At 40.0% G+C, this 15,000-nt stretch overlaps 2 long non-coding RNA genes across 3 annotated transcripts in view; one reads left to right on the top strand and one right to left on the bottom strand.

Annotated features, from left to right (window-relative positions):
- Nucleotides 1-10,968, bottom strand: part of LOC122331101 — an 18,780-nt gene extending 7,812 nt beyond the window's left edge. Inside the window, exons 1-2 of the long non-coding RNA XR_006248129.1 lie at nucleotides 10,849-10,968; nucleotides 4,772-5,507 (exon numbers count right to left, since the gene is read on the bottom strand). This is a non-coding gene — a long non-coding RNA (uncharacterized LOC122331101). The remainder of the gene's footprint in view (nucleotides 1-4,771; nucleotides 5,508-10,848) is intronic.
- Nucleotides 5,505-15,000, top strand: part of LOC122331100 — a 12,163-nt gene continuing 2,667 nt past the window's right edge. Inside the window, exons 1-3 of one of the 2 annotated variants that reach the window (XR_006248128.1) lie at nucleotides 5,505-9,220; nucleotides 10,728-11,285; nucleotides 11,375-12,227. This is a non-coding gene — a long non-coding RNA (uncharacterized LOC122331100). Of the gene's footprint in view, nucleotides 9,221-10,727; nucleotides 11,286-11,374; nucleotides 12,896-15,000 lie in introns of those variants that run through there. The other variant, XR_006248127.1, reaches the window with a different exon arrangement.

Genomic DNA, 15,000 nt, shown 5'->3' with positions numbered 1-15,000 from the left:
ACATATATATATATATACACATATATATAACACACACACATATATATATATACACACATATATAAACACACATACATACATATATAACAACACTTCTCCAGTTGTTTTTGTATCACTTTCTGAAATGCAATTTTTGGAAAAAAACGATGCAAACGATGCCTAATCTAACAAAATGCACGTTCATTTCCAGAACATAATTATGAACACGCGGTTAAAGCCATATTCACGATTTTTGTTCAATTCTATTTGCACATTAGAGTTCAAGGTTTTATCAAATGTCGCACAAATGGCACGAACGGACACGTCTAGAAAAAAGCCTCAGAATATAGAAAGGAATAAATCTGTGAAACCCGGTCTGCGCACGAAAAAACTCATTTTGAGCAAACGGCCTTTAAATATACGCGGCGTAAACGTATAAAAGACGATGAGTGACGCGAACAAACCCTTTTATAAAAGCCTTCGCAAAACAGAAAGGAATAAAGCTATACCTCGTATGAAATCTACATAAGCAGACAGATTTAAAGCGCAATAAAATAAAGTGCAACGTGACTTTACATAAAGCAAAATTTGAAATGCTTTTGCCCGTGGGGTCTTGCTTTATTGACCTTTTTGTAATTTAGCAACTGTGCTGAACTGAAATCATTTCGTAAGCGCACTGGGCATTATGGGAGGACTCCAGGGGGCGACGCGATCAGGTGCATAAGAAGAGCATTTATTATACCGCTACTTTATAAAAACGGCAAACTGCTCTTTTATGAATATATTTCAGAACTAATAGTGCAAAAGCAATCAATGCATTTTGGTGCAACACCTTCCTCCGAACCTGAACTTGATTATTAAATGCACAAGCATTCATTTTTCTAGATGTAGTTTTTTTTTTGAAGCAGTTATGACAGATAATAATAATATCTGTACTGACCTGTGCATTTTGATTAGTCCATTTCAAACTTTCCTTCTGCCTAAAAAAAAATTATTAGGCCCAAATCAATGGTTTAGTGAATTAAAATATTTGTTTTCAATAATTTACTTGCATGAATTAAACTTTTCATGTAATAATTATATATATATATATATATATATATATATATATATATATATATATATATATAAATATATAAATATTTATATATAATATATATAAATAAATTATATAAATTATATATATATATATATATATATATATATATATATATATATATATATATATAAGTGTCTGCTTAAAAGTACAGCTGTAACACTGATATTTGTTGTATTTCACTGAGAACGAAAGAACACTTTGTTTAATTAAAGCACGCCGTTCATAAACATTTTGTCATTCGTTTAACGAAGTAAACCATCAGTACGCTTAACTAACGACTACGACGGAGGTTTAGGGGAGCATTTATCAAAGACGTGCAAAAGTTGAAGTGATCGGTTATTAAATGAGCTGATCGTGAAAAACCCACCGCGTTTTGAATCGACGCCAATAAGGAGATTAAACGTGAACGTGCCGTTCAAAAAGACACGGCCAAAATTGAATATTTGGCAATTTTGCAAAAAAAAAAAGCATGGCATTAGTTGGAAAAATGCCAAGAAATTCATAATGTTTTTTTTACTAAAGCACATGATCTGCATTTACAAACTAAACATTTGCTAGTATATATATATATATATATATATATATATATATATATATATATATATATATATATATATATATAAGGTATGCAAGGTATTGCAACTTTTTGAAAAATGAAAAAAAGGTAGTATTATCTAATCGAGTGTGGACACATTTTAGTCGTTTTCCGAGTTTAAAAACAATTTAAAACAATTTTAAAACAACCTGATGAGTGTAAAACTCGTGATGCGTGAAGATCTCCATCCTTTTTATCTATAAAACTTATTTTTCTTTACTACCAACATAAGTAGAGTGTGCATTTTTTAATACGAAACACATTAAAATATTTTAAAAATGCATGCATCTACAGCTTTTGTAATTGCATTTTAATTATGTCTTCTTTTTTTTTTTGGTCTCACTTCTCTGTAAAACATCGAATGCGAACTGCAGAAACACAAAAAGACGCGTAAATCCGTTTTGCCACCGACAAACTTTACAAAGGATTATCCAGCAGTAAATGACCCAATAAATCTGTCAGCTAGCGCAAATTATCCTAACGTCGCGGCGAACTCGATGAAAGCTCGGACTTTGAAGAAGAGAAACGAATTGCGATGAAACACGTATTTCGGGAAACACGATGTTTAAAAGTGTTCAGGTCGTCCTGCTAATGTCTCAAACACGTTGCACGCCAAAAAAAAAAAAAAACTATAAAAAAGATAATTGCTACAAATTTAATAGGATTAAAAATACTTAAATGGATTAAACCAAAAACAAGATGCAGAACAATAAATGTCCTGCAGTGCACCATTAAAGCCGTAAAAAACAAAACTAAACTAAACATTGAGCACCGTTTTTTGGGACTGAACTGTCTGCAGTTTTTTTTTTAGACAATACACACGCTAACAGAAACCAAGCGTCACAAAATGTTGTGTGTAACACCCGCAATTGTGCGTTTGTCGTTTCTTAGTGAAATATTTAAAACGTTAAAACATGCATTTATGTTTTTTTTACAGGCTAGTACACACACACACACACACACACACACACACACACACACACACACACACACACACACACACACACACACACACACACACACGCACGCACGTGCTGAAGGCAACGCAAAACACACATTTTGCACAGATATTACATAAAGCTAATTATAAATAAAAGGCTAGGCCTGTTTTGAACAAATAAATACATTTATGGATCGCTTTTGTCTGAGGAAGGACCTCGGATGTCTTCGAAATGCAAAAAGTCTGACGATGATGAGTCGGTATTTTAGTTTTTAACAAACGTGCACAAAATAATCGCAAAAAGATTTAAAAGCTCGATTTAAATTAGATAAAATCAGGAGGTGTGTGTGTGTGTGTGTGTGTGTGTGTGTTGGTAAATAGACCACTTTTGACAGAACATTAGTGTCTTAAAATACAGTGGAAACTATAAAACAATTAATCTATCTAAGTTTAATTTAGTTAATATAATATATGCATTTTTTTATATTGACTTCAAACACCGATAGAGCTCGATTCACCCACTGAATCAAAATGGTGGACTTGAACTTCACACACACACACACACACACACTACTAAGGAATGGGACCCCCTCACTGCAGACTGTGTGTGTGTGTGTGTGTGTGTGTGTGTGTGTGTGTGTGAGATAGAGAGACCAATCTCCTTCACAAATAACTAGAACTATCCCGAAATTCAATTTAAAGCCGCATCCTACATTTATATGCATGCAGATATGTATTTTTGAAGTACTTGCGAGCAAACGTCTGATCGCTCAAGATGCAAATATTCAGAACTAACCCGAAATTCAATTCTAAACCGCGTGCTGCATTTTAACCGACACACTTCTAGGTGTGTGTGTGTGTGTGTGTGTGCGCGTGCGGATCTAACGTGCATTTTAATATATATATATATATATATATATAGCATGTTAGATTTTATGCATAAAAATGTTAGAAGTCTCCGCGTTCGATGAAGTGCCCTGTTTCCGTTCTGAGTCAGAATCCCTAAGTCAGCAAATTCAACGACTGCAGGTAAAATCTCACACACACACACACACACACACACACACACACACACACACACACACACACACACACGCACTAGGCCACAATTCGGGAATCCAATTGAATAAATCCACACCCACAATGACAGTTATAGCAGGACTATTTGGCCGGAAGGCATAAATCTGCACCACACACACACACACACACACACACACCTTACAACAGAATATTAAACTGCCTCACAATAATCAGAAAACAAACAACCTTTACAAAAAAATGCAATCCGAAATTCTCAAGATCGTAAATAACCACTAGTGCATAAACAGTGGTCTAGTTCCAGTAACATTATTTAGGGAATATGCTTATAAAATTAAGCGTTTCGATATTTATTTTTAATTCATGAAAGCCTCCAGATACACACAGATGAGTTATAGCTCATTTTTAGGGACGCCATATTGCCTTAAAAGCTTCAAACGTGTAAAAATAAATAAATTAAAAAAAATCACCAGAGCTTCGTTTTTTAAATTGATCATAAATGCGTTAAATCACAATCATCAGGATTATACCGCATTTGTGTTGCTTTGTAAACGTGCGATGCGATGAGCGCATGTGCAATCTGTCCGTTTAAAATTATAAAAAAAAAATGCCGTAATGCAATTACAACAAATGCATTTAAACGCAACGAATAAAAATAAATCGCAGTAAATAAAAGGCACAGTACGGTGGATCAAAGGCCCAGCTCTGCTGCCAAGACTGTAATTCAATAGAGGCCAGATACAAAGAGGAAAGCCAGGCCTCTCGCTACCGATTAGAATTTAGTAAGAAATAACAACAGCATTTTAGCCCAAACATAAATGCTGAAAAATACCCATGTCGTTTTTAATAAAAGCAAAGCAGTCGCTTGCAAAAGTGGTTGAAAAGTCTCAGCGCGAGCATGCTTGAGATACCCGACCGCGATCTTATTTCGGACACACTGCAGAGTTCACCGCGTTTGGAAACAATCCTGACTTCGCTTCGAACCGCGAGCGATGCGAAACGCGCAAGAGAAGTTTGCAGCTCTCTTCGCGTTCGCATTTTAACTCGCCGTACGCCGTCGCCAGTGCGGGCGAAAAAAAGGGGAAGAAAAAGCATGCACACGCACGCCGCTGTGACTTACGCGCGTCTGCGAGGACGTCGGCGTCCGGAGGCAGCGCTTTCCACAGGCCGCTTTTTTCTTGCTGCGGAGGGAAGGAAAGAGAGAGAGAGAGAGAGAGAGAGAGAGAGGGGGCACGCGAGCGCGTCCCGCTCCGCCGTCCCGTCTGGTCTCGAATTCCAGTTCCCCCTCTCGGCAGGTCCGCGCAGGGCTCTGGTTTTAGGCTCGCCGGCTGCTCGGCTGGGCCTCTGGAACAATAGGAGGCCTCCGGGGCGTCTGGGAGGCGTGTGTGAACCCCGTCTGCGGACTGGAGCGCGTCTCGCTGAATGGTGCGTGTTAGCAAACACACAATTAGCGTGTCTGCCACATGCAAATGGTCCTGCGGTTACCACGGCACATGCGATCGGCTCTCGAAGGCCCGAGGAGCATCGGGGCAGGCTTGAATAAACGCCCCCCCCCCTCCTCCCGCGCACCTCCTCTTTCACGATCCTCTTTTTCCGCGTCTTCCCTTCCCCTCGCAACCATCCTTCACTTTTTTCAGCGATAGTCGCACGCGAGTTCGCGGTTTCCACTCACCCCCGACGCTCCGCCGCCGCGCTCGGCTTTTGCGACCTCCGTTCCAGAGCGGAGCAGCTTCACTACCGAATCCCGCGGAAACGGGGAGCGGGTGAGCGGCGGGGTCAGTACTTCCGAAAAGGCAAATCCAGCAGGTTTTTCGGCCTCGAGCTGCGCCGGCGTGGGCTGCGGGGGTCGAGGTGGACTGCAATCAGAAACGAAAAACAAACAACAACAAAAATAAAAAAAAGTCCGAAGAGGCACTTCGCGGACCGGTGACGGGATTCCGCGACTTGGGCGCGCGAGGGAGCGCAGGAGCACACTGGAAAGCTGGGAGCGTGTTTGGCAGGCTTGCGGTGGAGCCTCTTTCGCGCTCTAGTCAGGAGGCCCTCGCGGTAAAAAAAAAAGAAAGAAAGAAAAAAAAAAAGGTTTTTTCTTTCCCCTTTTTCCCCCCCTCGCACTCTCTAAACTAGTCTCCAGCGGGTCTCCACCTTGCGAAGACGGCGGAGCTCGGGCAACCCGTACAGAAAGCGAAAGAACGGTGGAGAGGGAAAGAGAGATATGAAACTGAAGACGTAGAGGGGTGAAACTCCTCATCAGACGTCCCACATGGCCTTGCACTTGAGAGAGAGAGAGAGAGAGAGAGAGAGAGAGAGAGAGAGAGAGAGAAAGAAAGAGAGAGAGAGAGAGAGAGAGAGAGAAGTGGGAGGGCAGAAAAACTGCAAGTACGGAGCAGGAGGAGAAAGACGGAGAGAGAAAGAGAGAGAGTGTGTGACATAGATACTCCTCCCCCAGCGCGCAGACTCAGTGTGTTTTCTCACACACACACACACACACACACACACACACACACACACACACAATCCAAGCAGAAAGCAATGAGAAATGAGTGGAAACACAGCAGAAGGACGCAACTTTCTGCAGAAAAAGTATCTGAAAAGTAGCTTCAGGTGGATTTATTTTCAATTCTTCTTTTTCGTCGTGCATTCGCTTTAACGGATTGCGTCAAACGGCATTCCCGAAACCCCGAACGCCGCAGGTTTTTTTTACTCTCGAACACAAAGTAGACCTCTCCGAACGATCTTAAAAGGGCCGGTAACGCCCCAAGTAAGCAAACCGATGACAAAATGGTTGCCGGTTCACACGTGTTCGGACTCAACCTGCTAATTTCGAATTGATGTGAAAAAAGGGGGATTTTAGGGATTAACAATTTAACATCTTAAAACTTTGGTGTCTTGCTCGATAAGCGTGATGTGACTTCTGACGGCTTGGAATATAGCGCATTGCATGGCCCACCGTTATGATACTATAGGAATGATGTACAGAAAAGAGATGAATAAAACAACATGCAAATTGCCAAATAAAATATCCAACTAATTTAATTTATGCAGTGTTTCATGCATCTGAACACTAATAAAATACTATTTTCCAAATCGGAAACGGGTGCGTTCTGCCAACAAATTATATTTACTTTAATTTAACGTTAACTTAAATTCAAAAGCCATATATCATCTTTACTGACCGAGCTTATTAGGGGAAAATGGTTTGTCGTACGCCGCGACTGATTAAAAAGCTGTTGTCGTTTTCGCACAAAAATGATTTTCGCATTAAAAATACCGAAATGGTCGCTTTTTGTTTAGATCGAAGTCTTATAAATGCATTACCACAGACGATAGTCTAAACTAATACATTTCTCATACCTTCTCAAAAATGACAGTATTGGTTAATAAAAATCAACCCCTGGTTCATAAAAGTGCCTGTGCTTAAAGAAGCACCCACGTCCAGCCAATCAGAGTCTCCGCTCTGGATTTAAGGAACAGCTCCGACCTTCCAGCCAACGAGAAAGCAGGATAGAGGACAGGCTCCGCCCCCCGCGACACAGCTCTCCTCACGTGCCCTTTCTCTCTCTCTCTCTCTCTTTCCCTCTACCCCTCGTTCATCCGTCCATCTGCCCCGTTCCCTTAAATCCCTCCCTTGCGGTGACAGAACGAGGCTGGGAAAGAAAACGGCAAAAACATTCGCCGCTCCTTCACACACACACACACACACACACACGCCCTCACCGCGCAGCAAGGGAAGTGCGGCGATGCCGTTTCCCTCCATTTCTTCCCAGCGTCCGACACCGCGACAGGTTCTATTGTAACGAATCAAAAGGAAAACGGCACGGCGAAAACGGTTCTGTTTGCTCTGGCCCTCGCTCCAGAAAGCCCTCGAGGCCGGACTCGCTGTACAAACTTTTTTTTTCCCTCCGAATGCAGCTCTCTCTCTCTCTCTCTCTCTCTCTCTCTCTCTCTCTCTCTCCCTCGCTCTTCCTCTCGGCGGCTCGGACTAATGAGAGTGCAGAAAGAGAGAAAGCCTGCGAACTGCGAAAATCTCTTTCCAGCTCTTGCGGACTTGCTCAACGCTCCTCTTCGCGGTCTCTCTGGGGACTGTGGGAAAACTTGTGACATTTCCCGAAGGTGGGGCTGCCTTCCTAACCTTCTCTCCGTGTCTAAAAGCCGCGATCGGGGCTGATCTGACATGGCCGATGCGCGAGGGCGCACCCGTCTCCTTCCGTCTGTCCTCGCGCGCCAAGCAGAACCGCAGAGTTAGTGCGTTCGGGGTGAAAAAGCTCGTGCGGCCTGTTGGACATCATCTACGGCGTTAGGTAGGGACCCCGCCGTTTTCCTCCCACGTCACATCTCGCCACGGCTTCCGACCAATCGGCGGCGTCGCTGATAAAACCGGCACGCGCTTATATTTCATTTCGAACTTCAGGAAGCCCATTGCGTCCCCAAAGAGCGAGCGAGCGAGCAGCACAGCAGCAGCTTTATCTTTTGTTATTTACCCGGAGCGTCTCTCCGTTCATTAGGTTTGTTTGCAGCCTCCGTCCAAGGACAAGCGTTTGCTTGCAGGTTTAGACGGCCAACTATTGAAGACCCGAACTTCAGCGGCCGCTTTGTGTCTAAACGCGACAAAACAGAGCAGCGCATTTCAGACGCGTCGTGAATCCCAATAGCTGCGCGTTCGTTCGCAATCACAACGATGCTACGATTGCCACATTCAGTGAGCGATAACAGATCGCTGAAAACGTAATGCTAATATTAATACGTCGCAAATACACTTCACCTCTCTAAGGCCGAGCACGTCACAAAATGGCGGCTGCCACCATCTCGTAGACGTCGACCGTTTTAGATCATTTCTGCAAAAAACACAATAAAGGTTGCATTGTAAAAATGTATTTATTCATTTTTTTCTGCATTTCAAACTAGTTTAACCGCTACTCTTGCTGCAAAGCACTTACAGAGGAAAAAAAATATATATTTTGGTGTTTTTCTCATTTCGTTTTGTGCAACTGTCGTTCTTTTCGATAATGCAATAAACAATTGCATTAAGATTAAAATGGAAACGCATAGCCGTTGCGTTCAAATTGAAAACAAAATCGAATGCATTTAAATACAAACGCATGCATCTGAAAAGTGAAACGCATTGCAGTTGCAACAAACGATAAAATGCTTGACAGATGCATTAAAATGTATCCGTTGCCTTAAATGCATTTGTATTTATTTGAATGCACTGCAACTTTTTCCCCCTCGAGTAAGGGAAGCTGCATCTGAATGTTTCCTCAGAAGAATCAGACTTTAACTGGATGCCGAAAATATAATAATTTTCCGACCAGCACAGATATTTATCTGTACATTGGAGTCAGCGCTGTATTCTTTGATGTGGTGACGCAAGGATAAGTCGTCCGTACGAGGCCAGAAAGCACGAGGTGGTGCGACAATCCTCGCCAGATTCACACACACACACACACACACACACACACACACACACACACACACACACACACACACACATAACAGGAAACGCCGGACAAACGAAAGCCAACAAGAACACGGCCAAGAGACGTCTGGAAAAATGGATCCTAGGAGCTTTGAGGTAATTATTCTTCAAAAGCGCTGCACCGTTTGTTTCTACAAACATGCGAGTTGCGCACAACAACAACAACAACAACAACAACTATAAATCAAATTAATTTTAATCTACTCCATCCGCACCATTTAGACCGCATTTAAATAACGTCACATATCCGCGGTGCACAAATAAACTCCCGACTTCACACAATAAAGGCTGTTTTCGGCGGTCCGACCTCTGACCCCCAACACGTGCCTAAAGAAGCGCTCCATTGACTCCCGCTGGGTCAGACAAAAAGGTCACGACCCCGGGGTCAAAAGCGTTACTCAAGGGGCCGTTCAAGCTAAATTGAGAGGGTGCGACAGTTGTTTGCTTTGACAAGGTAAAGATTACGCTCACATTAAGTGTTGCCGACAAGCGGGTCGGGCCCTTGGGAGTGACCCCCGGGACCTCAGGCAGCTCCTCTTATTAACTGCTGCTGACCTTTGACCTCTGGCACCATCCAAGCGAATCCAGGTTCTCACGCTCGCGGACGCGTCCCGCTCGGGCACCCGATGCGTAGAAATCCAGAACTCCACGCACGCTTGCTATTATCGCGCAGTTATTTCAATAAAATGTCGCATTTTAAATTTTGGAATTTTGGTTACTTTTGGAACCTTTTGATAGTTATTTACAAACAACGGAACGCCGCTCAACGAAACATTTAAAAGAAAACGAGATCGCTTTCAGACGTTGAAAAGTAAAACGGAAAACTGGTTTCCAACGACTGTGAAAATGCTAGAGTGGCATCTGAAGAAAATGTAATAATTATGCAATATAAGTTATTAACATTTTTACCAGATTGTGGTACGTTTTTGCAAAAAAAAAAAAAAAAAAAGACCAATTAATTTGTCCTATTAAAATTGTGCAAAGCTCTTAAAATGTTAAATATGTTTAAATGCTTATTATGCATGAAGAAAGTCTAAAATAAAAACAATGTGAGGGAAAAATATATATATAGTGTTTTTCTGCAAATGAGAGAGAGTGTGTGTGTGTGTGTGTGTGTGTGTGTGTGTGTGTGTGTGTGTGTGTGTGTGAGAGAAAATATCCATTTAGTTTTTTCTTTCAACCTAATTCACTCATATTTAATTTTATTAACTACACTCAAAAGTCACATCAAAATAATTTTTAATAACTGTTTTTTATCTATTGTTTTTATTTATTATTGATAATAAAAACACGCAGGTAATTAGATTATTTTAAAATCCCTTTTTGTGCCGATACGTTTACACTAAGCTGCCAAATATTATTTTCATATTAAAATTATGTTTTTTTTTAATAATAAAAAATAATAATTCCTCGTCACAGGCCGTCTTCGTTGACATCCAGTGAAACAAAAACAGATTTTTTTTTCATTGCAAAAATTTTTTTTTCACAAACATTTATTGCATGCGAGGAATAAACGTGTGTGAAAACATAATTCAAAAACACACACTAAACTGCTGATAAATACAGTTATTAATTTCCCATTAAACCGTGCTTTTCTCTGCAGAACAAAAAAACGTCACCGGCGAGTCGGCTTTCAATGACACGCGGATATAAAAATAAAAAAGAAACATAAATGGACATTTTCGAATGGCTGGTGCGCTGAGAACGGCGGCGTGTAAACTCACCGGACCTGCGCCGCTCCGTCCAGCTCTCCTCTGGACTCCGACTGAAGCCGCGTCCTTCTGTTCGGGCCGCTCTTCATCCGAAGCTGGCACGGGACGTGACCTGGCACGCGGCGGGCCGAACTAAAAAGGAGAGAGAGCAAGAGAGAGAGAGAGAGAAAGCCACCGGTCAGAGGAGAAAAAACGCTGAAACGAACCAGGTGCGAAGCGAAAACTCTGGGGATCCCGCAGGAGGCAGCGATAAAGAGCGGCGTTAAATGCGCTCGGGTAGGGACCGGGACGCTGCCCGCTTCACAGCCGTTAAAACACACTTCTGAGGAGTCTAAAACCCCACAAATGTGACCCCGAAGCGCACGAGCGGCGATTTGGTGCAACAGGCAAAAATACACAGCGTGGGCCTGGATAATGAAGATATTAGGAAAAGATCACGTGCCATGCAGGTATGTTGTAAATATAGTAAATACGCTTTGCTAATAACGTCGTTTGGATGACTTTTAGGGTGATTTTAAATGTTTTTTTTCCCCCCCAGCTCAATATCGTCCTCTCCTAACTCCGCACGTCAACGGAAAAAATGATTTTGCAGCTTCCAGGTTCGAAAAACTGACACTTCGTGGACCGAACTGGCAAACATTCAGCATTGCAAAATTATAAGTGAACGTCTATAGCATTTTTGCCATCTTGTAGATTTTATATTTTGTATATAATTCCGTTTTGTTATGCGTCTTGTCGTCCTGTCGCAAAACGAAGTCCTCGTACGTGTAAGCATACAGAGTTGATTCTGATTCTGAAATGTTATTCATAAATGATCTTTTTTTTGGGGGGGGTTGCGTGAACTTCAACCGAACCTTTTTTTGATCGCAATGCAATTTTAAATCGTCTAGAAACGTTTCCTTCTGTTAACCTTTCCCTTTCTTCAAAAGGCTTTTTCCGGCCGATACGAACATTCCATTCCAAACATTGCCGGAACGTTACTTTTGAGTGAAATCAGCAACATTTTAAAAAAAAAAACATCAGTTGAACGTGAACCTTTTTATCTCGTCGTTGGTTCATAACTCGCCAGAACATTATATATATATATATATATATATATATATATATATATATATATATATATATATTTTTTTTTTTATGCATTAACATCTACATCGTCTGTAATAATTTTCAAATGCATCTGAAGTGGTTGAACTCTCATTCACAATTAAAATCCAATCAAATAAGTTGCTTTGGATGAACATGATTGTAAATAACGCAGCGTCGTGGCTGGACGCTTAGAAACTGTTGCTAGGATCTCTTCTTTTTTTACTACAGCTTGACTTTTCTTCATCATGTCTGGAATCTGCTGGTGATTTTTAGCGGCTGTGTAAAAGTATAAACCACTACCGGTTAGTATTTAAAACCTCTTTTTGTCAATCTGTTCGCTTTAAAAGCGTAATTGTGCCTTTTTCTGTGCATGAATGACACAAAATACCATGCAACACACTAAAATACAGACAAACTGAATAACCGAGGATGTTTCTGATCACAAAATTATATTTGGCAGTTGTTCCATCAGCTAGTTTTAACGAGTGAACACATTTATTTGGACTGCGTTTAGACGCTAAAAGTAAAAATTATGTCGCCGCACTCTTTTTTTTAAAAATCGAGACTTAGAGGTTTTACTTTTCATAAATTATTTTACTTTATAAAACAGAAAAATAAATAAAATCTAGTGACTAAGCTGCACGTTTAGCATCGCCTCTAAAAAAAAACGACAGAAATGATTTACTTGTACATTTACTGTAACGTGAATGTGCTGTAATTTTAATTAAAATAATTTAATAATAATAAAAAATTAAAATTAAATAAAATTATATATATATATATATATATAAGCCACAATTCAAGCACTTTCAAATAAAGCAATTTTAGAAATAATCGACTTTCTAAAAATAAATAAATAATAACCGTACATTTATATTACAATCTAAAATATAAAACGAGGCTTTAAAAATAAAATCTAGTGATGTTTAGCATTGCCTTCAAAAAACTATGGGGATGATTTCATGTGAATGTGCTGTAATTTTAATTAAAATAATTTAATAATAATAATAATAAAAAATTATAATAAAAAAATAAAATAATAATAATATATATATATATATATATATATATATATATATATATATATATATATATATATATATATATATATATATATATAATCGACTTTATAAAATAAATAAATAATAACCATCCATTTATATGGCAATCTAAAATATAAAATTAGGCTTGGTGCAAAAAAAAAAAACTAACTAAAAAAACAACCTTTACTAATCTACAACGCTAGCATCGCTTCTAAAAAACTATGTAAATATTTCCTGTATATTTACTTTCATAATGCTTCGTACGCGATTTAAGAGAAAGTGCTGTGATTTCCAAATAATCATTGCAAATGAACAGAGCCGAGGTTAAGTTCAATTTTGAGTTCGTGGCGATATCGCCCGTCCCTTGACGTCTAAATCCCGCCGCTTTCAGCCCAAGCAGAGGTCGGCTGACTTTTCCTTGTGAACGTGAGCGGCTGTACGATCCCGGCCTCTCACCTAAAGACAGACGGAGCCGGAGTTAATAATCCCCACCCCCCAGCTTTTTCATTTTCCAAAGGTAGAGCCGTCTGTCCGTCCGGGACTGTCTCTCTCTCTCTCTCTCTCGGTCTAGACCGAGGGGGGCTGGGTGGACTCGGGGAGATCACGTGTGCCAAGCCCACCACAAAAGCCTCTTTTATGAAGAGCGTATGCAGATAGAGCTGCCGCTTTTGTGCTCGGAGGAGGAGGGAGAGAGAAAGAGAGTTAGATGTAGATGCTCGGAGAGCTCGTGATTGGTGTGAAATCGAAAACACCACCCGCTTCCAAGTGTTCGGTAAAGAAAGTTTGCTGGCCTTTCGGCTCGTCTGGACGCCGCTTCTCGAGCGCAAGACATTCTGGCTCGCGAACAGAAAATTAATAGAAATCTTTTTTATTGGATTAATATTACCATTATCTTTTTAGAAGCAACAATATGCGACGTTATTAGAATAAATGTGTACTTTTTATAATATGTCTTGAAGCCCTAATAAAAAAATTAATAAAAATTCACCGTCGTCATTAATGTTGTAAAAATTTAAATCTTTTTGATTTTTTTTTTTTTTAAGAATTTGATGCATTGCTTAATTTTTTTTCCTTTTTTTATTTTATATTTTAAGGTTTTATTTTAATTGTAGTTAATTTTGTATTTTTATTTTTTTTTGCAAACGCTTTTTTTTTCTGTTTTTAGTCATTATATAAGAAAATAATCTAGAAATAATCTAAAAAATAACCTTTTTTCTAGACTGCGTTATTGCTTTTATTTTTTTTATTAGGTTTCATTTATTTTTATTCCTGTTGTAGTTTTTATTTCCAGTATTTTTAGTGCTTGAACCTCAATTTATTAACCTAATTAATTATCTAACATGTTGATAATTAAATGTCATTTTATATACCTGTGGTTACTTTTGCTTCAAACAGCCACTAAAAAAATCGAGACACTGACATCGAGAGAAACCTGTTAGTTAGAACTTCATATTAAAATTCATTTCGGCTTCTATTCAGCTAAATAGTTTAAGTTAACGATACAAATCAGCCACAATCCATCCTGCTTTAATGAACATTTAAAGTGACAGACTAATGAACACAATGTCGCTGCAGTTTGGTTAAGATGCTAATATAGTTATTAATGCAGTTAAAGATTAAAGATTAAGCAGCACTGATGCATTCTGACCACGTATGTCAGCGCGCGCACACACACACACACACACACACACACACACACACACACACACACACACACACACACACACACACACACACACACACACACACACACACACACACACACACACACACACACACTGTCTGAGGGCTGATTTGTCTTGTGCCACGGGGAGAAAGAAGTTGGCACAGACTCTCACCCGCCATTTTACTCCAAACCGGCGACATCTACGGTGACTCCTAAACACATCCAGCGCTCAATCACACCGATTCCTCAAAAAACAAAGCCTCGGCGTCTCAATCGGCCGGCGTTTCGGTGCTATCAATCACCGACGTGTTATCAGCTAATCGCAAGCAGACACAAAACACAATGATGAATCTCCTTCTGAGCCAC

This window comes from Puntigrus tetrazona, chromosome 25, assembly GCF_018831695.1.
Source record: "Puntigrus tetrazona isolate hp1 chromosome 25, ASM1883169v1, whole genome shotgun sequence".
Classification (NCBI taxonomy): Eukaryota; Metazoa; Chordata; class Actinopteri; order Cypriniformes; family Cyprinidae; genus Puntigrus; species Puntigrus tetrazona.
The sequence above is the reverse complement of the archived record's forward strand: the minus strand, read 5'-3'. Positions and strand labels throughout refer to the sequence as shown.